This window comes from Canis aureus, chromosome 22 (genome assembly GCF_053574225.1).
Source record: "Canis aureus isolate CA01 chromosome 22, VMU_Caureus_v.1.0, whole genome shotgun sequence".
NCBI classification, from domain to species: domain Eukaryota; kingdom Metazoa; phylum Chordata; class Mammalia; order Carnivora; family Canidae; genus Canis; species Canis aureus.
The window spans coordinates 20,690,347-20,708,277 of record NC_135632.1 but is presented as its reverse complement, the minus strand read 5'-3'; the positions used below and the strand labels follow the sequence as shown (position 1 = coordinate 20,708,277).

Genomic DNA, 17,931 nt, shown 5'->3' with positions numbered 1-17,931 from the left:
TCACTTTGTTTTTTTAAAGAGTTATTTATTTTAGAGAAGGAGAGAGAGAAAGAGAGAATGAGAGCACAAGTGAGGGAAGGGGCAGAGGGACCGATTGAATATTCACACAGACTGCACTTAGCAGGAAGCCTGACTCAGGGTTCCATTCCAGTCTCATCTCTGGGGCCTCAGGTTCTTTATCAATAAAACAGAGGCTTGAGCTTGACCATCTCTAGGTTCTTTTCAGCTCTAACCTTCTGATATTCTAATTTGAACTTCATCTATTTCACATTTGATAAAGTCATTAGCTTGGTAGGTTAAGGGTCTCCCACAGATACTTGTATTTTTGTGCTACCAGGGAGTTTGTATTTGGCTGGTCCTTCAGGATTCCACATGGTAAGATAGAGCACTGGGCTGGAAGGCAGGCACTTCCCATAGGTAGGGTCTGGGCTTATGACAACATGGAAGAGAGACACGGCACTGAGCTCCACCTTTACTGACAGGGTTATCAATACATCCACATGGACCTCCAGAGAGGTACTTAGGATTTATTTTCAGAAAGACAGACCTCAGAAGTATGATGAAGAGGTTTTCAGGGAATAGACCCCAAGATCCAGAATTGAGTTCCTGCAGGGCAGGAGTCGGGTGGGGGTGAGGGTGACTTTGGCAGAGCATCCTGTATGGGGAAAGGACTGATTGTGCAGGAGGAAAAGGAAAGGAGAGAGAAAAATCTCACCTGCTCACCCACCTTCAAGGTCAACTGGACCCAGCTGCTGGGGTCAGAGTGGTAGTGACAGAGCTGCTATTTCCAGAGCCACTGAGAAAAACGGAGACTCGGCTATGCTGTGATACTGTGATTTATAGTAAAAATATATATTTGGGGATCCCTGGGTGGCGCAGCGGTTTGGCGCCTGTCTTTGGCCCAGGGCGCGATCCTGGAGACCGAGGATCGAACCCCACATCGGGCTCCCGGTGCATGGAGCCTGCTTCTCCCTCTGCCTATGTCTCTGCCTCTCTCTCTCTCTCTCTGTGACTATCATAAATTATATATATATATATATATATATATATTTGGTCTTCATCCCTATTCCTGGCTCAGAGCTCCTAAAACTCTTGGACTCTACTGTGATGAGGCCGATAAAGGTGTCTTTTGTTATGCTAATTATGTGACTTTTGAAACCAACTAAGGATGGGGAGAACCAGCTTCTGATTCAAGAGTGAGAACTTTTAGTCCCATCCCCCTGAGTGGTGGAAAGCAGAGAGGGCCTGAAGGTTGACTCAGTCACTAATAAAATGTTTGAACCAATCACACCTAGGAAGCCTCCATAGAGACCTAAAAGGGTGGGGTTTGGAGAGCTTCCGGGTTGGTGAGTGCATGAGGATCTGGGGGAGTGTGGTTGCATGGAAGCTCCTGGCTGTTTCCTCACACCTTGCCCTTCCATCTGGCTGTTTCGGAGACAGGTCCTTTTATCATAAACTGGCAATGTAGTAAGTGAAATGTTTCTCTGAGTTCTGTGAGCTTATCTAGCAAATTAATCAAACCCAAGGAGGGGATCTTTGGAATCTCTGTTGTTCAGAAGCACGGGTAACAACCTGGATTTACAATTAAAGTCTGAAGTAAGGGGAGGTGGGGTAGGGACGGTCTCGTAGAACTGAGCTCTTACCCATGGAATCTGACACTATCTACCTGGAGATAGTGTCAGAGTTGAGTTGAATTCTAGGACACCCGGTTGGTGTCAGGGAATTGCTTGGTGTGAGGGGAAATACCCACACATTGTAATTGGGTACAGAACCTGAGGTGGGTTTAGGTATTAGTTTGCTGGACCTCAAACTGGGTAGCTTAAACAATAGAAATGTATTGTCTCCAACTTCTGGAGGCTGGAAGTCTGAGATTAAGACTCAGGTCAGCAGGTTGCTTCTTTCTGAGGCTGGAAGGAAAAATCTGTTCCGTGTTTCTCTCCTGGATTTTTGTTTGGCTGGCTGTGGTTGGCATTCCTTAGCTTCTAGAAACATCACCTCAATCTCTGCCTTCACGTCCTTGTGGCATTCACCCTGTGTGCAAGTCTGGCTGTGTCTAAATATTCCTATCTCTAAGGACACCAGTCATTGGATCGGGGCCTACTCTACTCTACTATGACCTCATCTTAACTAATTACCTCTGCCATGACCCTCTTTCTGAGTAAGGTCATATTCTGAGGCACTGAGGGTTAGGACTTCAACATATGATTTTTGAAAAGATATAATTGAGCTCATAACAGCTCACAGTTAAGTTCTAGGCTAGAGCACTTCCTATTCTACAAGACAAAAAGTCCTGAGTAAAATAAGTAAAATAAGCTTTTTCAGAAAAAAAAAAAAAGTGAATTAGAGTCAGCCAGGAAACATGGCTTCCACTTCATTACCTGTTAATGTAGGTGATGGTAGGTGGCAGGTGACTTAAGGGTAGGACTGGCTGAGCACAGCTGGAGTGGCTGGTGGGAGAAGCACAAAGCCAGGAGAGGGTAGTGCAGTAGCCAGAGGAGAATATATATCTCTCCCCCTTTTCCACAGGAGATGTGTTCCAAGACTCACAAATAGTACCGAATCCTACATATACTATGTTGTTTTTCCTCTATGTACATACCTATGATTAAGTTTAATTTATAAATTGGGCACTGTAAAAGATTAGCTCCAAGAACTGATAATAAAACAGAACAGATGCAGCTCTATATTGTAATAAAAGTTATGGGAATGTAGTGTCTCCCTCTCAGAATGTCTTACTGTCCAGCGCTCACCCTGCTTGTGATGATGAGAGATGATAAAATGTCTACAGGATGAGATGGAGTGAGGGGAATGACACAGGCCCTGTGACGGAGCATTAGGCTACCACTGACCTTCCAACAATACATCAGAAGGAGAATCCTCTGCTTTCTGACAGCGATTGACGGCAGGTCATTGAAACCAAGGCAAGCATGACATGCGTAAGGGGGACTACTGCACTGTGAGAACACAGCAGTCAGCATAGGAGGGGTCGACTCTCCCTTCCAGGCAGTTATTACTGTAATTGCTCTGTCAAAACAAAATAAAACAAAACTTCTGAAATTACATTTATTTTTCTCACTCAGGATTCTGCGGGTTACTGGGGGCGGGGGGCGGTGGATGGGGATCACTGCCTCGGGCTATGGATCTGGTTCACATCGGCTCCAAGGGCTTTCAGTTCTCAGACCAACATGCTCTCCTCACGTTGGGTGGTGGGCTGCTGAAGTACAAGTGACCAGACCAAGCCACATCAGTTAACATCATATCATCATAGCAAGTCACATGGTCAAGTCCAGTGTCAATGGGTCAGGCCTGTATACACTGCCTGCCCTCCTGGGGACCAGTATGAAGTCTCCCAGCAAAGGGAATGGGTGCATTATCTCTTCCAGGAAGACAATGAAGAGGCAAAAACAATATCCAATCTATAATACTCTGGCTTTTCTTTTTTTTTTATTAATGACACTATGAAACCATGCCCATTTATTTTTACAAATACAACCACCACCACTTGGAGACAGCTGCTGCTCACATTTTGGCACATTTTTTATTTCACTGTGTATTCACAGTGACCTTCATAAACCACCTCTACCTCACTCACCTAGCCCTGCCGTTGTTCACTTAGGCCTGGAAATGGGTGCACTTACTAGACTCGGGAGGAGAGAGCTTCCATGCTTTGGAGTCAGGAGCGAAAAAGATTTAACTCCGTGGAATGCCAGAACCAGCTACACAAAACTCAGTAAGAAGACATAAAATATCCTACATTTAGGTGAGAAAAAAAAAAAAAAGAAAGTGTACAAGATGGAGAGATGAAAACTTAATAACACTTCCTGTGCGAAAGATCTGGGTGCTCCAATTTGTCATAAATACAACAGGAGCCAATCACAAAACTGCCTTAAAAGATGTATCCGAGCTAAGGTAGGATTATCTGTGCGTTATATCTGTACCTCTGTGTGTGTGTGTGCATGTGTGTTCATGATTTTAAATGCAGAGCACACTTTTTGAAAGATATGCAAGAGACCGCTAACAGTGCTTATCTCCAAGTGGAGGAGGGCTATTGGGGAGGGAGTTCTTTACTTTTCATTTTGCATCTGTTTGTGTGGATGAAATTTTTTTTTTTACCATGACTCTGTATTATTTTTGCATTGTAAACATCATTTAAATTGGAAAATCTAAGAGAGGCGATAGAAATACTACTGGGGCTGGTCAAAGCTGTTCTCAGTTTGAGACGAGCTACTTCCCATTATTTTTATTATAATAACACAATGCGGCAGCATTAGAAAATATTCACCACATATCCTCATAGCTGCAGTCATGGCTTATACACAGTTCTGTAACTGTAGCTTTATTATTTGACTTTAGCAGGAGCCAGGCATAGAGGCTCTGGAATTAAACTACCTGGGCTCCAGCTGTGTGATCACAGGCAAGTTACTCACCCTCTCTGGGCCTTTTTTACCACTTTAAAAAAATGGGAGTGACCGTGTTATCCACCCTGTGGGGCTATTGAGATGATTCAAGGAGGTAATCACTAATATGCTTAAATAGAGCCTAGGGTATAGTCAGTACTCTCTTTCAATGTTAGTTATTAGCATTAGCACTTCCTCTGGTTTCTAGTGGTTTCTATGCATATGCATAATATCTCATAGCCTTAATATATCATAATTAATTAATCATCCCATCATTTGTTATAGAGGTTACATATAAACATGTGCCTGTGTTGCTATGAAGACACCAGAGACTTCTCAAACTTTTATGTGTGTATAAATCGTGTCGGAAGCCTGTGAAAATGCAGTTTCTAGCTCTATGATGGGACCTGAGAATCTGCATTTCTAGCAAGCTCTCAGGGGATGCTAATGTTGTTGGTCGGTGAGCCGCATTTGGGCAGCAAAGAAACCTGAGCAAGTGCTTGCTAATGCTAATAACCAACATTGAAAGAGAGTGCTGACAACACCTTAGACTCTATTCTAAGCATATCAGTGATTACCTCCTTGAATCATCACAATAACCTCAAAGGTAGATAACACTGTTATTCCCATTTTAAAAGTGGCTCAAGGGGTGCCTGGGTGGCGCAGTCAGTTAAGCTTCTGCTTTCAGCTCAGGTCATGATGTGGAGGTCCTGGGATCAAGCTCCACATCGGGCTCCCTGTCCAGCAGGGAGTCTGTTTCTGCCTCTCCCTCTGCCCCTACCCTCCCTGCTCATGCTCTCACTCTCTCTCCCTGTCTCTCTCTCATAAATAAATAAATAAAATTTTTAAGTGGTTCAAAAGGCCCAGAGAGGGTGAGTAACTTGCCCGTGATCACCCAGCAGGAGCCCAGGCAGTTTAATTCCCAAGCCTCTGTGCCTGGCTGTTAGAAACAGCTAGTGAGAACAGGAGGGTAAAGAGGAGTTTAGAAACAGTCACTGCAGAAACAAAGGCGATTTGCCCAGATAATATGGATATTGTGACTCTTGAATGCCTTCGAAGACTTGGAAGACTGTCACACAAAGAGAAGCCTGATTTCTGGAGCTGCAGAATCCCAGCTAACAGTAAGAAGTGCCAGGAGGAGAGGTTTCCGTTGTTATAAGGAAGGACTTTCTCACAGGTCCCGTTTACCTCCACAGCTTAGGGGCCTGTGAACTAACATCATTGGCTCTGCCCGTTACCACAGCAACAAAGCTGACACCCTTCAGCAAAGCGAAGGGGGATGCAGGGATGGGTGTCCCCACGGCAGTGGCAGCTTGATGGGCACCTTCCAAGAAAAAACAAGCCTTCTGGATGTGGCCAAGGAGGAGCCCTGGAATTCCCACGGTGTCCTGCAGGCCCCTCTGCCCTCGAGCCGGGCCTTCTGTTGTCCAAGTGAGTGTGGTGATACCTTGTCCTGTGGCTGGATCATTCTGCCCCTGAGTTCTTCCCAGGCCAGACTCCTCAAGACCGCCTGTGGCCCTGCTGCTTTCTAATTCATTTCCTGGCTCCTGGTCCTCATGAACTTGCAGCCTGCAGACTGCCAAGGCAGCAGACTTCAATGGCAGATTTTTGCTCACCACGTGGCCAGGAAGGATCTGGGCATGTCCTTCGATGGGATGTAGACATCTCATCCTCCTGCTGGCAGAAGTCAGTGGCACCTCACTTCCGTCCGTAAGTGGCAAGTCTGGCTCTGCACCCACCGGATGGGAGCAGCTGTGCCTCTGTAGGAAAGGAAGAGCACCAGCTTCCTGTCCCAAGTCTGCTTGGAAGCTGAGTATCATTAGGGTCCTTAGGCAGCTTTTGCAGAGCCAGGGAAAGAGGGGAAGCATTCAGGGGGTGAGTTGGGGACCTTCAAGGAAAGCATACTGTCTGAATGGAACAGTACCTATGAAGCCAGAGGGGGAGGAGCTCTTCTAGCCTCATAGAGTCTGGCCTGGGCAGAGGTGCTTGTCACAGGAGAGACCTTCTCAGTAATATCCCACAGCAGGACCATCTTGGTTCTGAGAGACAGCTCTCTCTCCAGTTCCAGAATAGTCTGTCTCCTTCTGAACCCAGCATAAAACCTACCAAGCAGAACCTTTCCCTCTCCTGTTGGTCACTTTTGCAACGAGACAAACTGGGTACGAGGTTAGAGAGCTATTTGCAGAATTAAAACTCAAGAGTCCTGTCCTTCTCTGTGCTGTCTAAGGCACTAAAGCAAGAGGACAGTATCAGGAAAGCAGAAGGCCACACTATTGGTGGTTCACAGACACTGCAGTGAGTGGCAGAGAAATCGGGATAGCAGGAAGCACACACACACTATTTTGTCTTGTCCCACGGTTGGGTCAGATGGCTGGTCTTTCATATGCTTATCTTCTGCTGCTGAGATCCTTCGTTTGTCTTATATGCCCAGGGCATGGTTCTGTGCCCCATATGGAGCTGGTTCTCAATAAAATCTTGTTGAGTGACTCAATCTCTGAATCAAAGGGAAAGGCAAAGAAAAGCCAAGAAGGAGATAGGAGAATAGCACTGTGGGAAACTCCGGCACAGGATCTGGCACATGGTAAGTACCCAGCCCTAGTGACAGGAGACCAAATCATTAGGTGGGCCCTCTTTTCCATCTGAAAAATGGTTGTCGTTTCTCTCAAGGCCAAAGCAAATCAACTGAAGGTACTTCCCCGTGCTCAATAGGATCAAAATATACCTAGCCCTCCACTCGGAACCTCAGAACGACTCACCTTGACATCACCAATAGCCTTGGGATGGTGTAGGCTTCTCATGAACCTTTGTTTAATGAATGAATGTGAAGCACGAATAATAATGGGACTTAACATAAAGCCTTCTATTGGCTTCTTTCCACAAGGGGAAAGAGAAAGATGTGAGGAGAAAAGAGCAAAGAAAAGAATGATCTCCAGCTAATAATTAATTCAGCCTGAAGGAGTTTGGAGCTGAGCTTGCATGTTGGGTTTCCACCAGGCGGAACTCTAGCTTGACACCTGGTGCGGACACAAGCAGATGGGGTGCAGGAGCTCGCCAGCACCCCCTGCATGTCCTCACTTATTGTTAGGTTCTGTCCCTCCTCCGGCCCTCCCTGGCCTTGCACGGTTCTCTCTCTTACAAATACACTTACAAAGGCTCTTACAAATACACTTATTAGACAATTAAATGCTTACAAAAACACTTATTAGACAATTAAACGCTCTTCTCTGGATAAAAGAAGAGAGGGTGTGAAAGTGATAGTTCACACGCACATCTGATTAGGAAGGATGGAGTAGGGTAGATCACAGAAGGCCAGCTCGGATGCATAAAAAGAAGAAACCTATAGTTGGAGAATCGCACTCTTCATTGACACGGGGAGGGCGCTGGGTGGCAGCCTGACCTTCCCACTGTTTGCCGAGGACTTCGCTTTATGGTTCCCCCCACACACATTCACATTATGTTTTTGTTGCCCCGCGTGGGAAGTTCGCAAAGCTCTGTGTACGGTTTGGTCTGTGGCATCTTCCAGAGCTGGGGCCCAGCGGGGTCAGGGAAGGGCCCAGGGATTGGACCAGTCCTCAGAGCCTAGAGAAGGTGCAGGTCCAAGCATCAGGGAACAGAAGATTGACCAAACAGAAGATGAAAGGAGAGATAGCCTCCTTCCTGAATACAAAGAAACCCCAGTTACCCAAGTTTGGAAATAGATTAATTGAACAGATACCACTTATTGAGAATTGACTATGTTCTGGGCACCGTGCTGTTTTGTCTACCTTATCTCAATTAAGTGCTATAATAATTCTGTGCTTGTGAGTATTAGGGTTTTTACTTTTTAAGTGAAAAAACTAAGAAGTAGAGAGATTAGGTAAACTGTCCTAGATCATAAACCTTGTAAGTGATGGAGGCGAGTCTGTGACCCAGGTCCATGTGCATTCAAAGCCCATGTGTCTAACCACTCCACCACCATCGGCCTCCAAGCCAGAGGGGTCGTAGAACCAGTCTTCCCAGGCTTCCCAGTCACCCCCAAGGCTATGCTTCCTCTTGGGAGCTCAGTAATGGCCAAAACCGCCTCTGCCTGGTGGTTTCAGGTGGTCTGACTTCCTTTTTCACACTTCAGCTGAAGTGGAAACCCTGAACCCTACCTCTTCTAGCTAAAACCATACCATAAGGTTGGAATAAAACTTAACCTGCTACTCAGGTTTCCACCACACCCTCCCTGCAGTCAGTGTGGTCTTATTTGTTTTTAATGTAGTAGGTTCTCTATTAAGGTTTATAACATGGCATTTGGTAATCGGTTACAAAACAATTTTGAGACTTACTGTTCTAGCCTTTCTTACTCACTAGTCTTCACCCTCTTGGTGGAGACCATCAAAGCACCCCTTACAACCCAGGAGCATGTGTATAGCCCACTTAGCATAAAATATGGGTTCTCTGATACCTCCAGAGAAGCAAGTGGTGTTACCTCCCCAGCTGACTGATATAAAGCTGGCATCTATGGGACTGTTCAGATGGATGGCCTCACCCTTCAGGACCAACCCACAGACAGGGCACCACCCAAGCCCAGTAGATCATGGAGTCAGTGCAGGCTGCAGAGGGTGGGAGGAGGTCTTGCCAGTATCTCCCAGAACACAGGACAGTGGGAAGAAGTCAGGGAGTAGTACTGAACTCTCCAGCTAGAAGTTGGGATTTTAGAGCATGAGGGTAGGGACATAAGGACATGACCAGTGAGCACAGCATTCCACGATGTAGTCTGGGAAGACACTTAACCTGAGGATGGGGACAGGTGTTCGAGTCATGAAAAATAAGGTACCCTGTTAGGTGTGTATAGCATCCAGGTGTAACAGCAGATAGGTTCAGTGATGAGATAGAACCTATAGGTGGGGGACAGAAGAGAACAAAGGCTGAGAATAAGACATAAATCTAAGAGAGGTCAGGATCCCAGACACAGACTCGGGGTTAAAACAAATCTCTGGAAGACTTGAGGTCACCCAGGACCTGCCACAGGTCAGGAGGAGCTGAAACCCAGAGATGGGATTTCACCACAGAAGCTGAGGCAGGTCTCCACTGGATCGAATGAAAATAAAGGGAGATGCTGATTTAAGAAAAGGAGTGAATGCCATGGTTCTGTAATCCAGGACACTTGAGATGGGACCACAAGATTGATGGAATCCCAAGCCACCAAGTCACAGATCTGGGGCGCCTTACAGAGGACCTGCCTAGAGTGGGACATGATCTTTAACCCTGAGAGGGCTGAGCTTACTTTGAGGGTTAAATGGTCCAGCCACAGGGGAGGGCTTAGAAGCCAGCATCTAAGCAGACAGCCCATCTTGTCACTCTTCTTGTGTCCGGTGCGATATCAACTGACGATCAGCCAGCTGTGGAAATCCAATAGACATATAACATGGGCATGTCAAGTAAATCAATCTTCAATTGACCTGGACCAGACGTTTCTGCCTCCCATCCCAAGCGGGTGCCACTCAGGAGCTGGCTGACAGCACACATCGCAATGTCATGACCTTCCCACAGATGCCTGGGCCTCCACATCTACTGCGCCAGGCTCTTCCCCCTGAGGCCAGAGCAGTTATAGGAGTGTGTGTGGTCTGACAGCAGTCTGAGCCTTACCAAGGAAACCTTTAGGTCAGAAGCCATGTCATGTCATGTCAGTGTCCTTAGCAGGCTCAGAGGACAATTTATTCACTACCAATGGCAAACAACCCAGCACTTGGCCATTGGGGTTAAGACACCAATCTAGAAATTTCTGCCCCTTCCTCAAGGGTCTCTAATGGCTCCCCATCCCCTGGTCAGGAAACTGAAGGCTGAACCCACAGCACTGGTACTGAGGCTGCTCTCTTCCACCCTGCTTGGCTCTGGGCTAATACCAACCTTGCCATCTAAGAAGCAGAAAAGCCCCCTTCCCTACCAAGGATTGGGAGCCCTGGCCTGGACATGGGGCCTTACTTCCACCAGTCCCTTCCTCAGAGCTGGGCCCTGCCACTACAACCCAGGGAGACTGTGAGATTCTGGAAGGCAAGGCTTACTCACAGTCATCTAAGTAGAGTATAGGCCTGGCCCTACAGGCTGAGGGATGAACTAATGAATGAGTGAAGGAATGAAGAAACACAAGAATGGAAGTTATCCTTATCCCTGAAAGATTTTGTTGAGATGTGTCTAGAAGAAGAGAGTATTTTTTTCTTGATAGTTCCTAGACCTTGGTAGACTATATGAATGCCCTGATGAGAGAAAGGAAGGTATCTGTAAGCCACTATTACCAAGTCATTAATCAGTCAGGAATTTACATCCCACTCTCTAGTCACCCAATAAAAAAATCTGGAGGACTTGACGCCTCTTTTCTCCTTCCAGAGGTAAGTGTGAGATAGTGGTTCCTGTACCTTCATCTCAGTTCCTGTTGCCCCTCCTCCTTACTCCCAACCACCTCAGTGCCCTAAACACACACACACACACACACACACACACACACACACATACACACAGTTGCCCACAGCAGCCTTAATTCCACCCACCCCAGCTAGGCCTCCCTCTTCTCTCCTCTGTCATTTCTGCATCTTCAGATACCAGGAGAATGAATCTCTTCATTATCATCTGGGCTAGGCTCTGTGGTGGCTTGTGGCTGGCAGACAAGGCTAATTGTTCAGCCTAAAACCCATTCATTTTGCTACTTTTTTATATAAATTTATTTTTTATTGGTGTTCAATTTGCCAACATATAGAATAACACCCAGTGCTCATCCTGTCAAGTGCCCCCCTCAGTGCCCGTCACCCAGTCACCTCCACTCCCCGCCCTCCTCCCCTTCCACCTCCCCTAGTTCGTTTCCCAGAGTTAGGACTCTCTCATGTTCTGTCTCCCTTTCTGATATTTCCCACTCATTTTTTATCCTTTCCCCTTTATTCCCTTTCACTATTTTTTATATTCCCCAAATGAATGAGACCATATAATGTTTGTCCTTCTCCAACTGACTTATTTCACTCAGCGTAATACCCTCCAGTTCCATCCTCGTTGAAGCAAATGGTGGGTATTTGTCGTTTGTAATGGTTGAGGAATATTCCGTTATATACATAGACCACATCTTCTTTATCCATTCATCTTTCGATGGACACCGAGGCTCCTTCCACATTTTGGCTATTGTGGACATTGCTGCTAGAAACATCGGGGTGCAGGTGTCCCGGCATTTCACTGCATCTGTATCATTTTGCTACTTGTTGTTCTCCAACCCTGCAATGGCATAATAGCCTATGGGGGTGCTATAGTGATGGGGCCTCCTCTGAGCAGAGTGGGGAGACAGTCTGTGGGCCCTGAAAACATTAGCTCTGTGTATAGCTCAGAGAAGGCAGTGCCCTTGAGACACTGATGGCCACAAATCCCATAGGGTAGCCAAGGTGGCCCAGCACTCAGCAGTCTGGAAAGGAGGCCAAGCCTTTCCCCATTGCCCAGTCTTGACTAGATGTGAGCAGAGTGAGTCCGAGCTCAGTAGCCTGCAGACTTGCATCCTGGCCCAAGGCACTGCCAGCCTCTCAAAGTTCAGTTATGAGTCCCAGGCCTGTCCTGCCCTTGGCCATCTCTGGAGACATAGTCAGTTCTTTTGCCTTTCCTCCATTCCCACCCTAGATACATAGCCCACTCTTACATTGCTTTCCATTGTCAAGGCCCTTCACACTAGCCCCTGAGAGAGGAGAACTGTGGCTGAGCCATTGTGAGAATCCTCATCCCACACCCAGCTCTTAGCTCTAGTGGAAGCGCCCTTCCTCTGGACAATAAAACATTAAGCAGAATAAAGGGGCAGCAGGAGGGAAGTTTGAGGGGATGAAACTATTCTGTAAAATGACCATGGTAGTGGATAAATGACCCAGTGCATTTGTCAAACCCCATAGAATGTTGAATTTTAGAGTAGGCAAAAAAAAATTTAAAAATATAACAGCTTTGAATCATAAGGATGAGAAGCAAAACTAGGGGGTTGTAAGCAGTGCCATCCTTTTGCTTCCTGGGCCTGTGTATCGGAAATCTAAGGGAAATAGCATATGGACCACATATTGCAAGATAGTGCCCACTTCTTGCAGGGTGTCATGTCCCAGCTGGTGCCTGGAATGGAGTCTTCAACAAACCATTCCTGCTCTCTTTCCTGCTTCTGGTTTATGGCTGGAGGATGTAATCCAGGGCCTTCTGGTGTGTGTTCCTAAGGGCATGGGTATTTTCAGGCTCTGGACCTATCTGGAGAATTTACCCCTCCCTGTGTCCACAACCTTCTGATAATGATCCTTCCAAGATTTCAACCACCCATACAATCCATTGGGATTGGTAATGCATGGATACTCACTCAGCTTGGGATTGGGGCTCTTGGGAATGTGTGGATACTCACCTCAGCTCATCTCTCCTATTAGGCAGAACTGGCCTTCTAGGACTTTCCCTGCCCAGTGGTGTTTCAGGCCACTTGAGTGGAGATATGTAACTCCTCAGCATGTGCTTGTTGATGGTACTGACAGATACTGCCGGAACTATCTGAAAGCCAAATTTTAAGTTTTCTCGTTGTTATTTAAAAGGCCACAGGGAACTTCCCCATGGAGTCAGAGGTTACCATGTGATATTCAACAGGATAAAGTGGCAGCCAGGAATTAGTCTTCTTTCCCAAATGTGTTCAGTTATCTTTTTTAAATACACAGTAGACTGTTTCCTGGCTTCCTATTGGTTGGGTAGGACTCTGTGACTAGTTCTTCCCAGTGAGAAATCATGCATCCCTCCTTTGAGGCTGAATATTTGTTTAATTGCTGGTATGAGACCGTCCAGGTCACCCTTTCCCTCTGGGTGTGACTGATGTCATTTGACACAGTGACAACTTCATTAGCTTGGGCCTCTACATAACTGCAATGGTCACAGCCCTTCCCAGACCCCTCCCTTGACTAACCAGCCCTCAGTGGAAGATGACATGGAGTAATTGAGACTCAGATATTTTGTTATTTGAAGCTGCTGAAATCACAGGAGTTGTTTGTTATTGCAGCATAACCTAGCCTGACCTAACAGTTACAGACACTGAGGTGGTCACAATCTCTGAGGTCACCCGACTGACTGGCCATGGCTAGTTACAATAGCTGCATGTAAGACCATTCACTGAGTCCCAGCCCCCATGCTTACAAAACCACCTATGATGAAAACCAAAACTACTTTGCTTCTAGATGTATCCTGAGCCATGTCACTCTAAGATTTTTCCATCCTCAAGGGTGCCAGGGCCCATTTTGAGTGAGCCCCATCTACAGTATTCTTGGCCCAGAGAGTAATATCAGTAGAATATGTTAAAAAAAAAGGTTCTGACATTTCTTTTACCATCTATTCCTCAGGCAAGGGAGAGAAGTCTTTGGGCCTTGTCAAGGGATATAGCAAGAGGGTAGATCTTTGAAGTCCCTTCACATTGCTGCAGAGCTTTCTGACCTTTTGGTTTCACCCAGCATGGACCAGTATTCAGTAGAAATTTTTATAATCCAGCTGACTGTCCAAGCAGGCACACAGCAGGTACGGTGTCTGACGGGCTTACTTACGACAATAGATTCTGCTTCATTTAAGATTATGTTTCACTCTCATTAGTTAAGCACTTTCAAAATGCGTGCCCCCAAGTTATCCCAGATGATGGACCTGCAATTACTTCTAGAGACAACTTATTCTTTTGCATCCTACTTATTCATTTCCCCTTTCCAGGCCATGTTGAGCCCAACTCTTGCTTATTCAGAGAGCAGCAGTGAGGCGAGGACAGTGTCAGCCACTTCTGCAGGCAAGAGAGGTGCAGGGGGAGTACTACAGAGGGGGTCTCCAAGCCCTCCAGCTCACAGATGTACCCATCCCAGGATCACAGTTCCCGCCTACCAGCACACCTGGTTTCCGAGGTTGTGAATTAACTAGTGTTGTCACTCAGAAGCCAGAAGACTCACTCCTTGAAATTTTTAAGGGAGTATCAGCCCAATAGCCACAAGGAAGGAGAGATTACTTACTTTAAGGAGAGATTTTTGATGCTTGGGCTCAGGTTAGCACTATTGTCTCGGCTATCAGATGCTCTTCTGAGAACCCACCGTCCCCATGTCTCACTCCCTTCCTTGCTCTGTGGCAGGGGCTACTGGTCCCCAGGTCTGTGCCATCACTGGGCTTATAGGCATCTCAGGTAAAGCACAACAGGTAACCGAGGAGCTGCTCCCTCTCTATATACTTACACATTGCATTTGGGCTTAGGACCAATTCCATATACCCCAAGAGCCTGCTGTATATGACTAATTTCTGAAACCAATTTCTCTATCAGCCAAGATTCTGCTGCAACAACAGAAAACAAGCATGAGGAAAAAGGGAGTGTGTGTGTGTGTGTGTGTGTGTGTGTGTGTGTGTGTGTGATTAATTGGAAGGATCCTGAAGCAGCTCACAGAACTGAGGAATGAAAAGCTGGCCTTGGATCCTGGGTCTCAGGGACAGAGCTGTTCTATGAATCTCAGCAGCAGCAAGAACTATGAGACCTTCTCAGACATACAGCAACCCAACCCTTCTTCTTCCTTTGCCCTATACTTCCCAGGATGGGATGTGAGATTGGTCCAGCCTGGACATGTCCAATCCTGGAAAGAGTCAGAATCTGTTGCTAGTAGAAGGGGAAGAAATGGGTGGCCATGTAGGAAAACCTTAACTGCTCCACCTGGCCCCAGTCTTCACAACCTCCCTCTCCTGAGCACTTTTCTTCTCACTTAGCAGGTGGCATGGTGGTGGGGAGGTAGGGTGCCTGGCAGTAAGCTGGCCCCTTGCCTAGAGGAAAGGTTGGCATCTCTCAGACCCTAGACCCAGGCACCACTGGGTTAGTCGTCCTGGCCCTGCCCACAAGGAATTCCTCTGAGCCTCTCTCCACCAGGGCCCAGGTTGTGTGCGCTGTCACTTGCAGAACAGGTTTCTCAAACATTGTAGGAAGCTGGGGAATTCTTCCCCTCGATGCAGGGCTGGGATTTGGGCTCTCTCATTTCCAGCCCTACTAGGAGATCATAATAGGGAAAGATAACATTCTCTATTTCCACTGGGTGGATTTAACAGGTGAATGAACCCCCCTTGACATACTTGGCAAGAGGGCGGGTTTCACTCAAGAAACTCAATGCTTTACCAGCAACAGCCTTTCCTGGGAGGACTGACCCCATTTGAGTTCACGGACACTGTCAAATTTCCTCTCTGGAAGTGTGAAAGCTCACTTCCCTGACAATATGCATCCCTTTAGACATGGCGCAGGGAGGACTGGGCTCCAGGGAGCACTATGTTTTGGAGGAGAAACCCATAAGGCTCCATACCCCAGCCTGAAGAGTATTGGCAATGGTCCACGGACAACATTCCTGTGTGTTTCTGGAGATTTGTTTGTGTGACCAGCAGCTCTGTCCCATCACAACCAAATGCCCATCTTCCCACAGGCCAGGACCTCGTCCTCACACCAACCCAGCCCCATGCAAGTGCTATGCTACTATTACCTTCTAGAAGTAATGCTGATAGGAAACAGCCTCTCCAGGAAACTACAGCAAGGCATTTCCTTCATGGCCTGAGCTAACCGAGTATCTAAATTGTCCCTCCTTGCTAAAGCCGGTACTGGCTCCCCCTGCCTCCATGCCTGTTCTCTGTGTACACTTGAGCCCTTTCCATTCCTCCTTTTTTTTTTTTTTTTTTTTTTTTTTTTTTTTTTAGGACAGAATAAACAACTTTTAAGAAAGGAAATTAAATTAAAGTAAACATTTTACCAATAAATAAGTCTCTTTAAAAGGTAGCATCTTCATCCTACAATCTTGGGCATAACATATACATCAATTTAAAAAATAAAATTTCTCCCACAACAGTAATTACAGGTGTTAATGCAACAAGCTATGAAATGAAATTATTTTAATGTAACTTGAAAAAAAAATTCCTAGGAATCAAACATAAGTTTTAAAAAATGACATTTTTCTAAAATTGTACATTCTGAAATAATTGACTAATACTTTGTTACAGAAAGTAATTCAAACTATTTTGGTATTCCAATATATTCCTAAAGAAATGGTTAAAAAAAACTTTTCATACACCAAAATTGGAAGTGTTTATAATTCTGTTTATGGGTATGAAATGGTAATCAAATTCTACTTAAAACTGTAACCACCAATGATGAAATATACTTCAAAAAAATAAACATTTGGTCTTACAATCTTTAATATTGGTTAAAAAACAGACTCCATTCCTCCTAACAACATCCTCACTCCTTTCCCCAGGAGAAGGGGCTACTTTTCTGTGCCCCAGCCTATCTCATAGTTCTATTAGAGCACCTTAGCATTTTTGGCAATGATTCACTTAACTGCCTGCTTTCTCCAGTACACTGAGAGCTCCTCCAGGGTAGATGCGATACATCTCTCTATCCTGAGGGCCTGGCACAGTGCTTGACATAAAAGTCGCTCAAAGGATTTACTTAGCAAATGGGTACATGGCTAGGACAGGCCGTACCCTGTGTTCCCCGGCAATGCTCTGAGGCAGGACACTGTGCAGGGGCCCCATTCTCAATCTAACTGAACCCACATTCCCAGTTTTACATAGCTTCCTCTTATCCCTTTGCTTTTGCCACTTTGCAGGTTTTTCAAGTCATTTAGAAACTCTAACTTTCCACCAGCATTCTCCTCACACTGTCTGGTGACAGAGAACAGTGGGTTGGCAGGAGAGTTATGAAATACATCTTTTCATTTTTAGTAGAGTCCGAGTTTAGTAAAGCCAGGTAACAGAGTAAGCTAGGAAGCAGTGTGGGATGACAGAGAGAGACAAGCCGACTGACCTGTGTCTCCGTGCTGGCTCTGCTACTCCCCTTCCTGATCTCAGGTTTTTCCAACTGTGCAAGAAACAAATCTTCCTCAAAGGCTTGCTATGAAGTTTAATGGTGTAAAATAGGTTAAGTACCTAGTAGTGCCTGGCACATAATAGGCAGGTGACTGTCCCAAATGTAGGCAATCAAGAGACTGGCTAGATGAGAACATCCATAAAACCTAGGAAACTCAGCAACATAGAATCTTTTTTTTTTTTAAAGATTGTATTTATTTATTCATGAGAGGCACACAGAGAGAGGCAGAGACATAGAGGGAGAAGCGGGCTTCTCCAGTGGACTCGATCCTGGGTCTCGGGGACCATGCCCTGAGCTGAAGGCACACTCAACCACTGAGCCACTCAGGCATCCCAGCAACATGGAATCTTAAAAGGCACCTGTGAGGAGATGCCATGAGCTCATTACACTCTGCTATCAGAAGCTCTTTCTCCCCGACAAAAGCCAGAGACCCCACTGTTTTCCCAGAAAGGCCTAGCCTGGACCCCCAAGGGCAACAGTGACTGTTGATTGTGGGAAAGAAGTGTCTTGTGTCAAATAAAGCTGAATGTACATGCATACTTCACGAGACAATAATTTCATCCAACACATTCATAAATTTATCAAAAATCTTGTACAAGATTATTCATAGCAATACTGTACATGAGAGCCTAATACTTGAAAGTACCCAAATGACCATTAACAGAAGGATAGGAAAGTAATAGT

The 17,931-nt window shown here is 46.0% G+C and overlaps 1 long non-coding RNA gene across 1 annotated transcript in view; it reads right to left on the bottom strand.

The window, feature by feature from the left end:
- Window positions 1–1,074: 1,074 nt before the first annotated feature.
- The window catches only part of LOC144293860 (uncharacterized), a 46,545-nt gene continuing 29,688 nt past the window's right edge, over window positions 1,075–17,931 (bottom strand). Inside the window, exons 2-4 of the long non-coding RNA XR_013361236.1 lie at window positions 12,760–12,899; window positions 9,649–9,763; window positions 1,075–6,891 (exon numbers count right to left, since the gene is read on the bottom strand). This is a non-coding gene — a long non-coding RNA (uncharacterized LOC144293860). The remainder of the gene's footprint in view (window positions 6,892–9,648; window positions 9,764–12,759; window positions 12,900–17,931) is intronic.